This window comes from Ursus americanus, chromosome 12 (genome assembly GCF_024610735.1).
Source record: "Ursus americanus isolate L20-20 chromosome 12, mUrsAme1.1.p, whole genome shotgun sequence".
In the NCBI taxonomy this organism is placed as follows: domain Eukaryota; kingdom Metazoa; phylum Chordata; class Mammalia; order Carnivora; family Ursidae; genus Ursus; species Ursus americanus.
In genome coordinates, this window is record NC_142138.1 from 36,068,201 (window position 1) to 36,081,990 (window position 13,790).

The window sequence follows — 13,790 nt, forward strand, 5'->3', positions numbered from 1 at the left end:
ATTAATTAATTTGGCCACTATCAAGAAACCATTTTCTAATTGTAATAATTTTATAATTAATTTTCGTTTTTCACATAAATGTAATATCTTCTCATAATTTTATCTTACTCTGCATCTTTCCATTGTTTGTTTTTATCTGTTTCTAGTATTGTATTGGGCAGAAATTCCAAAATTGTATTCAGTAACAATATTCATTTAATTTGTGTTTATTCATATAAATTTAAAGATTATGCTTCTGGGAAATGGGTTAGCAAATGTCTGTAAAGGGCCTAATAGTAGATTTATTAGGCTTTGTGGGCCATACTGTCCCTGCTGCAACTGCTCAAATCTGCTATTGCGATGAGGAGGCAACCATAGGTAATATTTCAATGAGTGGCCAAGTCTGTGCCAACAAAATTTTATGTGAGTGCTGCTTTAAAATATATCTATGAATTATTTTTTGTATTATCATATACATATCATATACATATTTAATTTATTGATTTAACAAACATTTACTGAATCCATACAATTTCCTGAATATATACAATATAGATATTGGACTATAGCAATGTGCAAATCATTGTCCTCATGGAGCTTGCAGTACAATAAGAAGGTGTAATTTAAAACAAATCACTGTGTGTGTGTGTGTATGTGTGTGCGCACGTGTGTGTGTGTGTGTGTGTGTGTGTGTGTGTCTGTAAGTGAATGTATATATGCCCTAGTGATGGGAAATTTTATTTAAATGTTAGCCGTTAGGGGCATCTAGTCATATTGGAATATACTTTATTTGTTTTAGCTAGGTCATCAGAATGGAAATTTATGACCAACAAGTCATTTTGACTCAGCCAGTAATGGCATTTCTATATATATATATGGTGATTCCGCTTCTCCCATTACTCACACATAAATATGTTGGTATGTATGATACATAGCACAAAAAATTCTCTGGGAAAGTGTGAGTAAAATTATTTAATGAATCCGGGTTCTTTTGGGGAACCAAGCTTCTGAAATCCATACTTCTGCCCTCAGAGATAAACATTGAAACGTGTCTGATATAATGAAATATTCCTAATTGCCAAGTGACCATATGAAGTTGGCACCCACACTGACCCAGTTACTACAGCAAATGCAAAACTCCCGCACATGAAACAGGATAAACTACTGTTTCACAAGCAATGCCGTTTGGTCCTTGATTTCCACCACATGTCCTACTGCAGTCTATATCTTGCATCAGACGATTGCACTGCTTGAGCTGGGTGATTTTTGGTCATACGATGGTTATCTTGGGGCATTTTTTAAAAACTGGAGGTTGCATTGCAAATCTAGATTTCCTATTTTTAGCAGCCATAACATGCAACCATGAGAGAATCAATAGAATTAACAGGACTCTTTCAATTCTGAGCAAACTTTTTTTTTTGAGAGTTTTTAAAAAAATATATTTTATTGATTTGACAGAGAGAGAGCACAAGCACGAGAGCAGCAGGCAAAGGGAGAGGGAGAAGCAAGCTCCCCACCTAGCAGGGAGTCTGATGTGGGGCTCAGTCCCAGGACCCAGGGATCATGACCTGAGCCAAAGGCAGGTGCTTAACAGACTGAGCCACCTAGGTGCCCCTGAGCAAACTTTTTTATTGAAGAATAGTTAGCATGCAATATTATATTAGTTTCAGGGTTACAATATATTCATTTGAAAACTCTATACATTACTCAATGCTTACCATAAGTATGGTCTCCATTTGTCCCCATTCAATGTTATTACAGATATTATTGAGTATATTCCTTATGCTATACTTTTCATCCCGTGCCTTCTTTCTTTTATATCTAGAAGTTTGTAGCTCTTAATCCCCTTCATCTTTTTGCCCATCTCCCTACCTACCTCCCCTCTGGCAATTACCAGTTTATTCTTTGTATTTAAGAGTCTTTTCTTTTCTTTTCTTTTCTTTTCTTTTCTTTTCTTTTCTTTTCTTTCTTCTTTCTTTTTTTTTGGTTTGTTTGTTCATTTGTTTTGTTTTTTAGATTCTACATATTAATGAAATCATATGACCTTAGTCTACCTCTGTCTGACTTATTTCAATTAGCATAATACCTTCTAGGTCCATCCATATGGCTGCAAATGGCAAGATTTCATTCTTTTTTATGGTTCAGTAATATTCTATCTATCTATCTATCTATCTATCTATCTATCTATCTATCTATCCTACATCCTCTTTATTCATTCATCTATCAATGGACACAGGCTGCTTCCATAATTTGACTATTGTAAATAATGCTACAATAAACATAGAGGTGAATATATCTTTTCGAATTAGTGTTTTTGTTTTCTTTGGGTAAATATCCAACAGTGGAATTACTAGATCATATGGTATTTCTATTTTTAAATTTTTGAGGAAACTCCACACTGGTTCCCCAATGATTGAACCAATTTAAATTCCTATCAGCAGTGCATGAGGGTTCCTTTTTCTCCATATACTCACTAAGACTTATTATTTCTTATCTTTTTGATAATAGCCATTCTTACTGATGAAAGTGATATCTCACTGTGGTTTTGCTTTGCATTTCCCTGATATTTAGTGTGTCTGTTGGCCATCTATATGTCTTCTTTGGAAAAATGTCTATTCCTGTCCTCTGTCCAGTATTTAATCAGATTCTTCTTCTTCTTCTTCTTTTTTTTTTTTTTTTTTTGGTGTTGAGTTGTATAAGTTCTTTAAATATTTTGGATATTGACCCTTTATTGTATATATTATTTGCAAATATCTTCTCTCATTCATTGGGTTGCCTTTTTGTTTTCTTGGTGGTTAAAAAGATTATTTAGTTATTTGTTTATTTAGTTAGTTGACAGATGGAGAGATGGAGAAAGAGAGTATAAGCAGAGGGAGCAGCAGAGGGAGAGGGCAGGCTGCTCACTAAGCAGGGAGCCCCATGCAGGCTGGATCCCAGGACCATGACCTGAGCCAAAGGCAGACACTTAACCAGCTGAGCCACTCAGGTGCTCCTGATGGTTTTTCCTTTGATGTGTAAATGCTTTTTATTTTGGTATAGTCCCAATAGTTTATTTTTGCTTTCATTTCCTTTCTGTTATGAAGACATTTCCATAAATATCTTGCTGAGGTCTATTTCCAAGAGATTACTAACTATATTTTCTTTTAGGAGTTTTATGATTTCATATCTCACATTTAAGTGTTTCATCCGTTTTGAGTTTATTTTTGTGTATGGTATAAGAAAGTGTTCCAGCTTTCATTCTTTTGAATGTAGCTGTCCAGTTTTTCCAACACCATTTACTGAAAAGACTGTCTTTTCCCCCATTATATTCTTGCCTACTTTGTTGTAAATTAATTGACCATATAGGTATGGATTTATTTCTGGGCCATCTACCCTTCCTATATGTCTATTTTTGGGCCAGTATCATACTGTTTTGATTACTATACTAGTCAAGAGAAAAAAAAAGGAACAAAGCTGGAAGTATCACAATCCCAGATTTCAAGATACACTATAAAGCTACAGTAATGAAAACAGTATGACACTGGCACAAAAATAGATACATAGATCAGTAGAACTTTTGGTTTTTCCTTCTGTTGGAAATGGCAGTTAGAAAAATTCTTCTTGCATGGAGATAGGAATCTGAGGTTCTGATTTAACTCAGGATCGAACTTCAGAGAAAAGGATGTTTCACTTTACACAGATTATTGTGAAAGAAAAAAATGTATTTAATCAATTAAAGTTTTGTTTTAATTAATTTAATCTAATCAGATAATTTCATTTAATTGATACAATTAATTAATATTTAACCCAATTAATATCTAATTAGAATTTAATGATTTAAAATATGTGACTTATTTTTATATCACTAGTCTTTTAGCGACATATTGTGGAAAATAAATTCAATATTCTCTGTATCATTTATAAATTTTTTGTTAGGTTGAGGTATTGGTATTAGTGTAATCATCCATTTGGTGATCACTTAATTTTCCTTATTTAATTTTATTTAAACTCAAAACATTGAATCATCCTTGATTTCTAAAATAAACTCTGTCTAGTGGTAAACTCTATCTTACATGAAAATAAAATTTGCTGAGCATTAACTCTGTGTTATTGCTCTACTAGTCAATTATATTGATTATTTCAATGATCCTGACAAGGTATTTTAAGGCATGCATTCTTTCCTCAGTATTTTTAAAATGTGGGACTCAGAGAAGTTAAATAAATTACGTAATTTTCAACAACAAGTAAATGAAAAAAACTGAACTTCAACAATTAATCCATGTGACTTCATTGGAGCAAATTGTTTATCCTATGACAGATTATGCTTTCATCAACTCTTGAATTGCGTTTGCTTATAATGTACTTAATATCTCTTCCCTTAAATGAATAAGTAGTATTATTCTAGTTTATTATGATTTTTACCAAATTTAAAAATGAAAAACATAGAAGATATTTTTAAATGAGAATATTTATTCAATTCTATATAAATGAATATGACAACCTAAATGAAGTATGTGATTTTCTAGCAAAAACTTGATTATTTATGACATTTCTCCAAAACCCAACATAGTTCCATGTTCAACATTAAAAAAAAACAAAAACAAAAAGTCACCAGCAGTTGTTACTTTAGAATTCCTACAGAATTTCATGTCTTCAGTTATATTCCCTGTTTCAAAGCATGAATTGCTTTTCAGGTGAAAAACTTGGGATGGCAGAAGTTTATTCATGTGTAGTGAGGGAGAACCCAGGGTGGAAAATAGTGGTTCATTGCTCTGGTCAGACAACCAAGTGAGAAGGTAGTTATTCCTAGAACTTCTCAAATAGGGAATACTGTACTGATCTACTGAGAGTTGAAGTAGCAGGAGCTTCTTTGGGAGACTGAAGATTACAACAGTATTGCTTCTCCTCCAGGGAATTCAAGACCAGGGTGTTGGTACAGCTAGACAGTGGCTCTTTTTTGATGTTCTAACTTTAAAAGTATTTGTTACATCACTATGCATGGTAACCTCATTCAACCTTGAGTCCCATCATTATTGCTGTTGAGTTTCTTCATTTGATACTTAAAAAATATCTCTTACCAGTGTGTAAAAGGCATCTTCGACAATCTTCTGGTCTTGGCTGAGGTTTCAGTGAATAGAATCCCATAACTCTTGGCCAGTTCGTGGGCTTTTTTTCTGTCAACTGTCCTTGTTGACAAATCACACTTGTTTCCTACTAGCATCATAGGTACATCACCTGCGTCTTTTACTTGCTTAATCTGTCCCCTGGAGAAGTTAATGACTGCAAATGATTTGCTATTATTGATGGCAGATACCCAGAGGAAGCCTTTACCTGTCCTCATGTGTTGATCTCTCATGGCATTGTACTCTTCTTGACCAGCTGTACACAGTATGTCCAACAGACAGGTTTCACCATCTATAACCACCTGTTTTCAGTAAGAATCCTCTGTGGTGGGATCATATTCATCTACAAAGTGGTTCTGGATTAGCTGGCTTGTCAGTGCACTTTCCCCAATATCACTTACTCCAACCACCACCAGTTTGTATTCACACCAGCAAGAACTTTGAAATTTGCTGCCTCCATTTCAGATGGATTTAGGACCACAACTGGGAAAAATGCTGGAGACCCCAGAATTGCCATGAACAACCTTCACTAGGAATTAAGTCCAAATTATTTTAACACTTAAGCCAACCAGTATTGCTAATTCTATTTAAATTTTTTAAATCTAAATTCTATTTAAGTTATTGCAAAGAACTAAGAATATAATGCTTGCAACATCTTTTTGAAATCAGCAGAATATATTTTTTAAAGATTTTATTTATTTATTTGACAGAGAGAGAGACAGCCAACGAGAGAGGGAACACAAGCAGGGGGAGTGGGAGAGGAAGAAGCAGGCTCCCAGTGGAGCAGGGAGCCTGATGCGGGGCTTGATCCCAGGACCCTGGGATCATGCCCTGGGCCGAAGGCAGACGCTTAATGACTGAGCCACCCCAGTCACCCTGAAATCAGCAGAATATTGATATCAGCATCTGTCAAAGGTAGATAATATTTATAAAAACAATAACAAAAACTCTCAAGGTCATTTTTGAATGTTAGTGCACAATCCAAAATGAAATTAGATTCTAATTAAGAATAAAGAGCTAGTATCCAAGACCTATAAAGAACTTATCAAACTCAACACCCAAAGAACAAATAATCCAATCAAGAAATGGACAGAAGACATGAACAGATATTTCTCCAAAGCAGACATCCAGATGACCAGCAGACACATGAAAAAGTGCTCAACATCGCTTGGCGTTAGGGAAATACAAACAAAATCACAATGAGATACCACCTTACACTAGTCAGAATGGCTAAAATTAACAAGTCAGGAAACAACAGATGTTGGCGAGGATGCAAAGAAAGGGGAACCCTCCTACGCTGTTGGTAGGCATGCAAGCTGGTGCAGCCACTCTGGAAAACAGTATGGAGTTTCCCCAAAAAGTTGAAAGTAGAGCTACCCTATGACCCAGCAATTGCACTACTGGGTACTTACCCCAAAGATACAAATGTAGTGATACGAAGGGACACCTGTACCCCAATGTTTATAGCAGCAATGTCCACAATAGCCAAACAATAGAAAGAGCACAGATGTCCATTGACAGACGAATGGATAAATAAGATGTGATATATATCACACATATCTATCTATCTATCTATCTATCTATCTATCTATCTATCTATCTATAATGGAATATTATGCACCATCAAAAAATGAAATCTTGCCATTTGCAACAACGTGGATGAAACTAGAGGGTATTATGATTCCACACTTACACCATTTTGTTCCCTTGACCAAAAGATGGGCTGATGATCCAAACTAGAGCAATTAAAGTTTTCTGTTGGAAAGGGAAAGGGGCAATGGTGTTTCAGTCCCAGTTAAAGCTGTATTCTTGAAAAGGGAATATAAAAACTGGAGAGCTTAATAGGAATCCAATATTTTCCATTTTATAGACTAGAAATAGAGAGAAAGCTGGTACAGAAAATAAAAAACTGATAAAAGAGATGAAAATATAAAAGCCATAAAAAGACATGGAGAGTAAGGTAGAAAGTATAGACGAGGTTTCTCACAGTGTGTTGAGCCCTGGTGCCAGGCAATTCTATGCTAAGATGAAGGTTCTCCTTCGGTTTGTGGTATGCCAGAATCTTTATATTTCATTTCACATTATTTTTGAGCTAGAAAATGGGTGTAATATTTTAAAAAGATAAGATCATGTATTTTGTATTTCTTTTAAATTATAGCCTTCTTGACTACCCAGCCATTAAAGCATTTCCATGGTCCAGGGGAGAGTCACATAATCTGGAACAAAGATGTCAAGTGTATGGTAAATGACAGCTTTGGTGTTCCAATAAAACAGTAGTTTTGCAATCGAGGCTCAAATGAAAGACAAAAGAATTTTAAAATTCCAATATTTTTTACATTAAAAAAATGTAGAGACCTGGGTTTTTATTTTACTATATAGAAAGAATCTTGGGATATTATGGAGAGACATCTGAGTCTGTAGAGTGTCTAGAGTAAGAAAGAGGGAGAAAAGAGCAAAAGATCAGATGCTGTGTCTTTAGTTCTCTATTCCACCCCTAATCTAGTTCACCTGATGATAAACCTCAAGATGAAGATTGGGTAGTAATAGAGGAACCCCAGAAGGTATATGTGTATGTGAGGGTTGCTGAAAAGAAAGGAGCCCCACAATTTCTTGGATCTAAGGAGGAGGCCATTTGGCTGAATGTCCCACACCAACATGGACACACTCAGCTGAGTGGTGATGGCCAAATGGCCACAGACTACACCCTATCGTACTCTCACCCTTACCTGTACACATTCTGTGCATAATGAGTGAATGTCTCAAAGACACTGTGTGTTCTCAGTGGAGAACAGAGAAATCATTGATTCATTATGGAGGGTAGTTCTTAAGGAAGGGATCAAAGGAACATATGGCTGAGATTCAGCAGAGCAGCTGTGGCAGAAAAGTCTGAGGAGGGGCCACATCGGAGTAGTGGAGCCTGTTTGTAGAAGCAAAGGGCCCTCGCGGCACTGACTGTGCAGAGAAAAAATGAGACATAAACATGACTTTCATCAGCCACAATATCAAGAATAGATAACAGCAAGATGAACAACAACCAAGTGGGACAAGGGACGTCCTAGAGAAGGCTGCTAACCAATTTGAGGTTTTTGGTTTTTGTTTCTTGGTTTTTTTTGGTTACCATTGGCTAAAGATGATAAATAATCAATCAAATCAGTTCTTACCTTTGAACAATTTATTGAATTTAATGATTTTTGAGATCAGAATTCCAATTCAGGGATTCATTTGTTTCATTCAATCATGGTTTTGTACTGCTAAATTGGGGTATTCCATGAACGGAAAGAAACAGTATAAGTAGAACTTACTTATGTCAATAGTTTATATTGCACTCAACTGGTTCAGTTGATACAATAATAATAAAATCTTCATTGCCTTTCCACAAGCACATATGAAATAAGTTGCCCCTCAGGTGAAAATCCTGAGGTGACTGAAAACACACATGTCACAAAATGCTGCAGTGTGCATGTGTTGGCAGTCTTGGTGAAGAAACAAGTTACCTCATTCTTCTTAAGTACTTCCTCCGTCCTTCAAGAAAAGTTGAAGGAAGAGTTGGGGGTGGCAACATGGGTCAGTATCAATGGAAAGGGAAGAAAGTAAGGGCATGAGCTTTCTATTCTGCGTGTCAGTTTGGTCTCGCTGAGTCAGTTAGGAACCTGCCACCCTTCTCCATTGCAGAGTGGTATCTGCTCAGCAGGACTTTGCAAACTCTACAGGTCCTTACAAAATAGGTTCTGCAATGTTCAATAATAGCCCACTGTAATTAAAGCAACTCCTTTTTTAAGGTGCTTAGGCTATTTTGATAAATTGAGAAGTCTCTAAATCAGTTATCTCAGCAGGTTTCCTAAATTGTCGATTAACAATTTAGATAGTTTTTGGGTTTGATTTTTGTTGTTGTTGTTGTTTTTTAATCTGTTTGAGTGACTGTGCTGGGCCAAATCTAATACTTATCCCATCAATTGCCCTCTTCCCTTTCAAAAACTTCACCTCTAAATAGAGACCCCTGGGAGACAATCTTTTTTGAAATTGCATTTTGTCTTTGCTATTAATGATGCTTAAAGGGTGTGAAACGTTAAATCATGACCCTGTAGGACTTTGGAACTTTTGCTCAGCCAAAGTGTCATTTTATTTTATTCTTTAGGGTTGTAATTTTTTATACTAATGTAGGATTTAGCGGTAGACTGTAATTAAGCTGTAGTTGATGGGCCTAACTTTTATAAGCAATTAGATGTATTTGCTTTTTTTGCTCCTCTACTGAGAATATGCACGGGCTTTGTGGAATCACTAAGATGTATCCCTCTGCCCCCACTTTTCTTTTGGTTCCTGCTCAGTGCAAAGAGAACACACAGCATTCTGCAATGTTTTTATTCTATTATTGCTTGAAATATTGACTTCACATTCCGCTGGAGAAATTGAATGAGTGCAGGAATGTAGCATACTATTTAAGCATCTATGTTCCCTTCCATTTTATGTTTTTCTCACCATATAACCTTTCTATCCTTCCTACAATTCTGCCCTTTTTATATTACACACAAAGGTGAAAATGGGCAGGGCTCAAAGGCCTAGAACATCTTATAACTATGCAAGAATACAAGAGACTCGATTATGACATAGCTCTTCGAATATTTTTCACCTTTAAAAAATAAGAAAACAAACCAAGTCAGAATTTAGACTTCCAAATTACAAGGAAATTGGCATCTATAGATGCTAAGATATTGTCACAATTGGGCCAAGTGCCTTTTTTTTCCAAATTATTCCTTTTTAGTTACTTTCTTTAAAACATCCACACATATGATTACTGTATTGTGATACCTATGTACTCTTGAGAAAGAGCATTGATGAAAATCATTAAGTATTGTTTCATCAATAATTATGTGTTTTCCATACTTAGTGATGGAGCTAGCCAAAAGACCATTTTAATCATTACTGTATCCTTTTCTAAATCATTTCTTACTGTTTAAAAAATTATAAATAAGTGTTGCTACTTGCTATAATCCCAACCTTAAAATACATAGACACACACACACATACACACCCCACAAACACAGGCACACATACAGTTTTACATATCATGTGTTATTAGGGGAAGGCTGTGGTAGAAGTCTCTGAGGCTCCTACCACTCTTGATTCCCCATAGCAACATAGTTTTTAGATCAGTCAAAACCCCATAGAGACATATGCAAGAGTTCACATCTTTTATGCTGGACCTCCTCAGGATACACTAATTTGCTACAGCTGCGCCCATGCCCATTCCCTCCCAGGTTCCTGGCAAGCCTGACCTTGATGGTTGACAGGTGTGGGAGCTACTGGCTCAGGGGGAAAGAAAATTAACCCTGTTTCTGCCGGAGCCCTCTTATGCCTGAATGGGAATAATCTTCACTTCTCAGCATGAGAAGCCAGTATGAATTTTTTAATCAGTCAGAAAGCATTCTATTCCCAAAAGCATTGGCACACAAGATTATAACTAGAGATATTTCCTAGAAGCAGGAAGATGAAGATAGGCAACAGCTGGTTCAGTAACCATGCTAGAAGATCCTTTAACATTCTTAGAAAAGAAAATATTTAGAATTCCCTGACACATATGGAGAAGAGGGAAAAGCTCTTGCTCTGTTCCTCCTTCACAATTTGCCCTCTTCAGAAATAAAAGGAGGGGGGTACTTTTATAAATGTTTTAAAGGATTGAGCCATTTTGAAATGGTATATTTTTGACCATTTTAATTATTTGATTTGTTTTCTTTTTTGCTTGGTGCACAGTCAGAGGTAAACTGAAATGGCTTCTGCTGGTAGTGGGCCATCGTAAAAAGCTCAAATGACAGTGGGAAATTGCTTTTGTGATGAAGGGAAGCATTAATAAAAGCTTTGCTCATGTTTACCCTTTTAAATTGGCCCTAGAGGAGTTGATTAAACTACCCCATTGGCAGTGGCTGGTTGATACATAGGTTATGAAATGTTTTATGCCGTAGGTGGTGGTTGAGTTTGGAGGTATCTACATTTTTCTCATCTGGTTTGGTATGTCATTGAAGTTTCATGTAAACTCTTTGTCCCATTGTGATCTGGTAAAACTTTACGTCTTTGCCCGTAAAGAAAATATGTACTTTTATGAAAATGTCATATTTTGCTTCTCATAAGGCTTTCAAGACACCGAATTATTCTATCTGGGATATCAGGGCTTCAGTAGATACTGGCGGCTAGGAATTTTTGTTTGTTTGTTTTTAATTTAAAAGAAAAGTAACACAAGCAAAGTCAAAGTAGGATTTTTTTTTAATGTGAATTTCTTGAATTTAACTATACGTTTGAGATACCGAAGAAAGTGCACTAAATAACTTTTATAGCTCACTTGGGAGTCTTCCAGTTGAGTCAGAGAATAAGAAAAGATTCATGTAGTTCAGCTGTCTAAGGGTACTCAGCGTGAGAAACCAGTGCAGAGTGAAGGCTCCCCTAGGATGGCCTATCTTATTCCCACTATTGTGCCATTCCTTAATGCTTGTCTTCTCACCCTGAACAGCATGACAGGTGCTGTGCTCAGAGCATCTGCAAAGGCAGTTAGTAGAAGACAGGATCTCTTATAGAAACTCAAATGTCCTCCTTAGAGGATTCAGTTGATAAAGGTAATATTTGATTTCTGGAAGAATTCTATTTAACTTTATTTTTGGTTTTGAATCTTGAAATTTTCTCCGGTGAAAGGCAGCTAGTGAGAGTCAAAGACATTCATACATTTTTGAATCACTTGGTTTTTCACAATGAGTGTATAAAGTATAAATTTTTATCCTAACTTTGTAGATGAAGACTGTAACCATGAGATGTTGAATTCCTGCTCAGACAGCTAATAAGTGTGAGGATCCCAGTATTATCCTGGTTTGCCTGGATCCAAGACCAACTTCTGTCCTTTGTAGTAAGCTTTCTCCTCTGAAAGAAAAAAGAAATAGGGGAATTAAGATTTTCCTTAGAAATGTGTAATGTGATGAGTCTTAAAGAGTTTTCAGTTTAACTCTTCTTCATTTAATATAGACAAAAATGAAGACATATAGAGAAAAAGGGACTAAGCCCAAATCATACTGTTCTTTTTTTTTCTTTCGTATGGTTTAAAATTATATAGGCTTCTTTAATCATGTATTTCTTTTTTTCTTTTCTTTTTTTTTGGTATAACTTTTGTATAATTTATTTAGAGTAATAGTTAAATAAGCTTTAACTATATCCGTGTAATCATCATCATAATCAAGATATAGAACAGTTCTATCACTCAGCCCTTCTTTTGTACTCCTTTATGATCAGTCTTCCTACTGCTTACTCCACACATCACTGATAATGCTTGATGTCAATATAGACCTATTTTGCCTGATCTAGAATATTGTGTATTTGAAATCATACAGCACACAATTTCTTTAGTTTATTCGTTCATGTAGCTGGGGTATCATAGTACTGTCTTTTTTTACTTGCTGAAAAATATTCCATTATATGGGTATACTATGCTTATCTACTCACTTGGGTTGTTACAGGTTTTTGCCTATTGAGAGTAAAACCTATGTGCAAGGCATTTCATACCTCGTAGGTAAATACTTAGAATTGCTTAGTTTTTTGGTAAGAAACTGCCAAATTGATTGCCAAAATGTTTATTCAATTTTATATTCCTAACCAGTAGTGTATGAAACTTCCAGTTGCTTTATATCCTAGTCAACAACTATAGTTTCAACGTTTTAAATTTTAGCCATTCTGGCTGTTACAGCAATATCTCATGGTTTTACTTTTCATTTCCCTGTGGCTTAGAGGCATTGGGCATCTTATGTTTGTTAGTCATTCATGTATCTTCTTTGGTGAAATATATATTTGAATCGTTTGCCCATTTTTTTTAATTTGGGTTTCTAATTTTCTTCTTGAGTTGGAAGAATGATTTTTATATGTTGGATAAAAGTCCTTTATCAGATAAATGTAAAGTAAATATGTTCACCTAGTTTGCGAGTCACCTTTTCATTTTTTTAATGATTGTCTATCTATCTATATATCTAATTTTTTTTTGCATTCTACCTAGAAACATTTGCCTAAATAAAATTACAATGATTTTTCTCCTATATTATCTTCTGGAAATTTTAGTTTAATATTTTAAGTTTTGAGTTCATTTTTGTGTACATTATGAGGTAAGGTATATAGTTCATTTTTTTCCCCATAGGGATATCTATTTGTTGAAAATGTTATCTTTTCATGATTTCAGTTTTTCACATACTTTTTTAAGATCTACTGACTATGAGCATGTTTGTGTATTTCTACTCTCTCCATTCTGTTCCATTGATCTATACATTGCTCTTTACACCAATACTACACTGTCTTGATTACTGTAGCTTTTGAGTAAGTATTAAAATCGGGCATGTAATCCACTTTTGAAAAGCTGTTCTGGCTATTATAAGTTCTTTGCATTTTCATACAAATTTTAGAATCAGTTTGTCAATGTTGAAGAAAAAGTCTGATGGATTTTATTGGGATGGTATTGAAATCTATAGACTAGTTTGGGGAGAATTTACGTTTTAACCATGATAAGTCTTCCATAACTAGGTTCCTTTTACTTGTCCTAACAATGTTTGAATTATTCACTGGATATCTTGAACATATTTTGTTAAATTTATCCCTAAATATTTCATGTTTTTGTATGCCATTACAAATAGTATGTTTTATTTGAAATTTTATTTTCTAACTGTTCTTTTCTAGGATAGAAATACACTTGAT

General features: G+C 35.1%; 1 pseudogene; it reads right to left on the reverse strand.

Moving 5' to 3' along the window:
• Positions 1-4,969: 4,969 nt before the first annotated feature.
• The window catches only part of LOC123794904 (GTPase NRas pseudogene), a 38,565-nt pseudogene continuing 29,744 nt past the window's right edge, over positions 4,970-13,790 (reverse strand).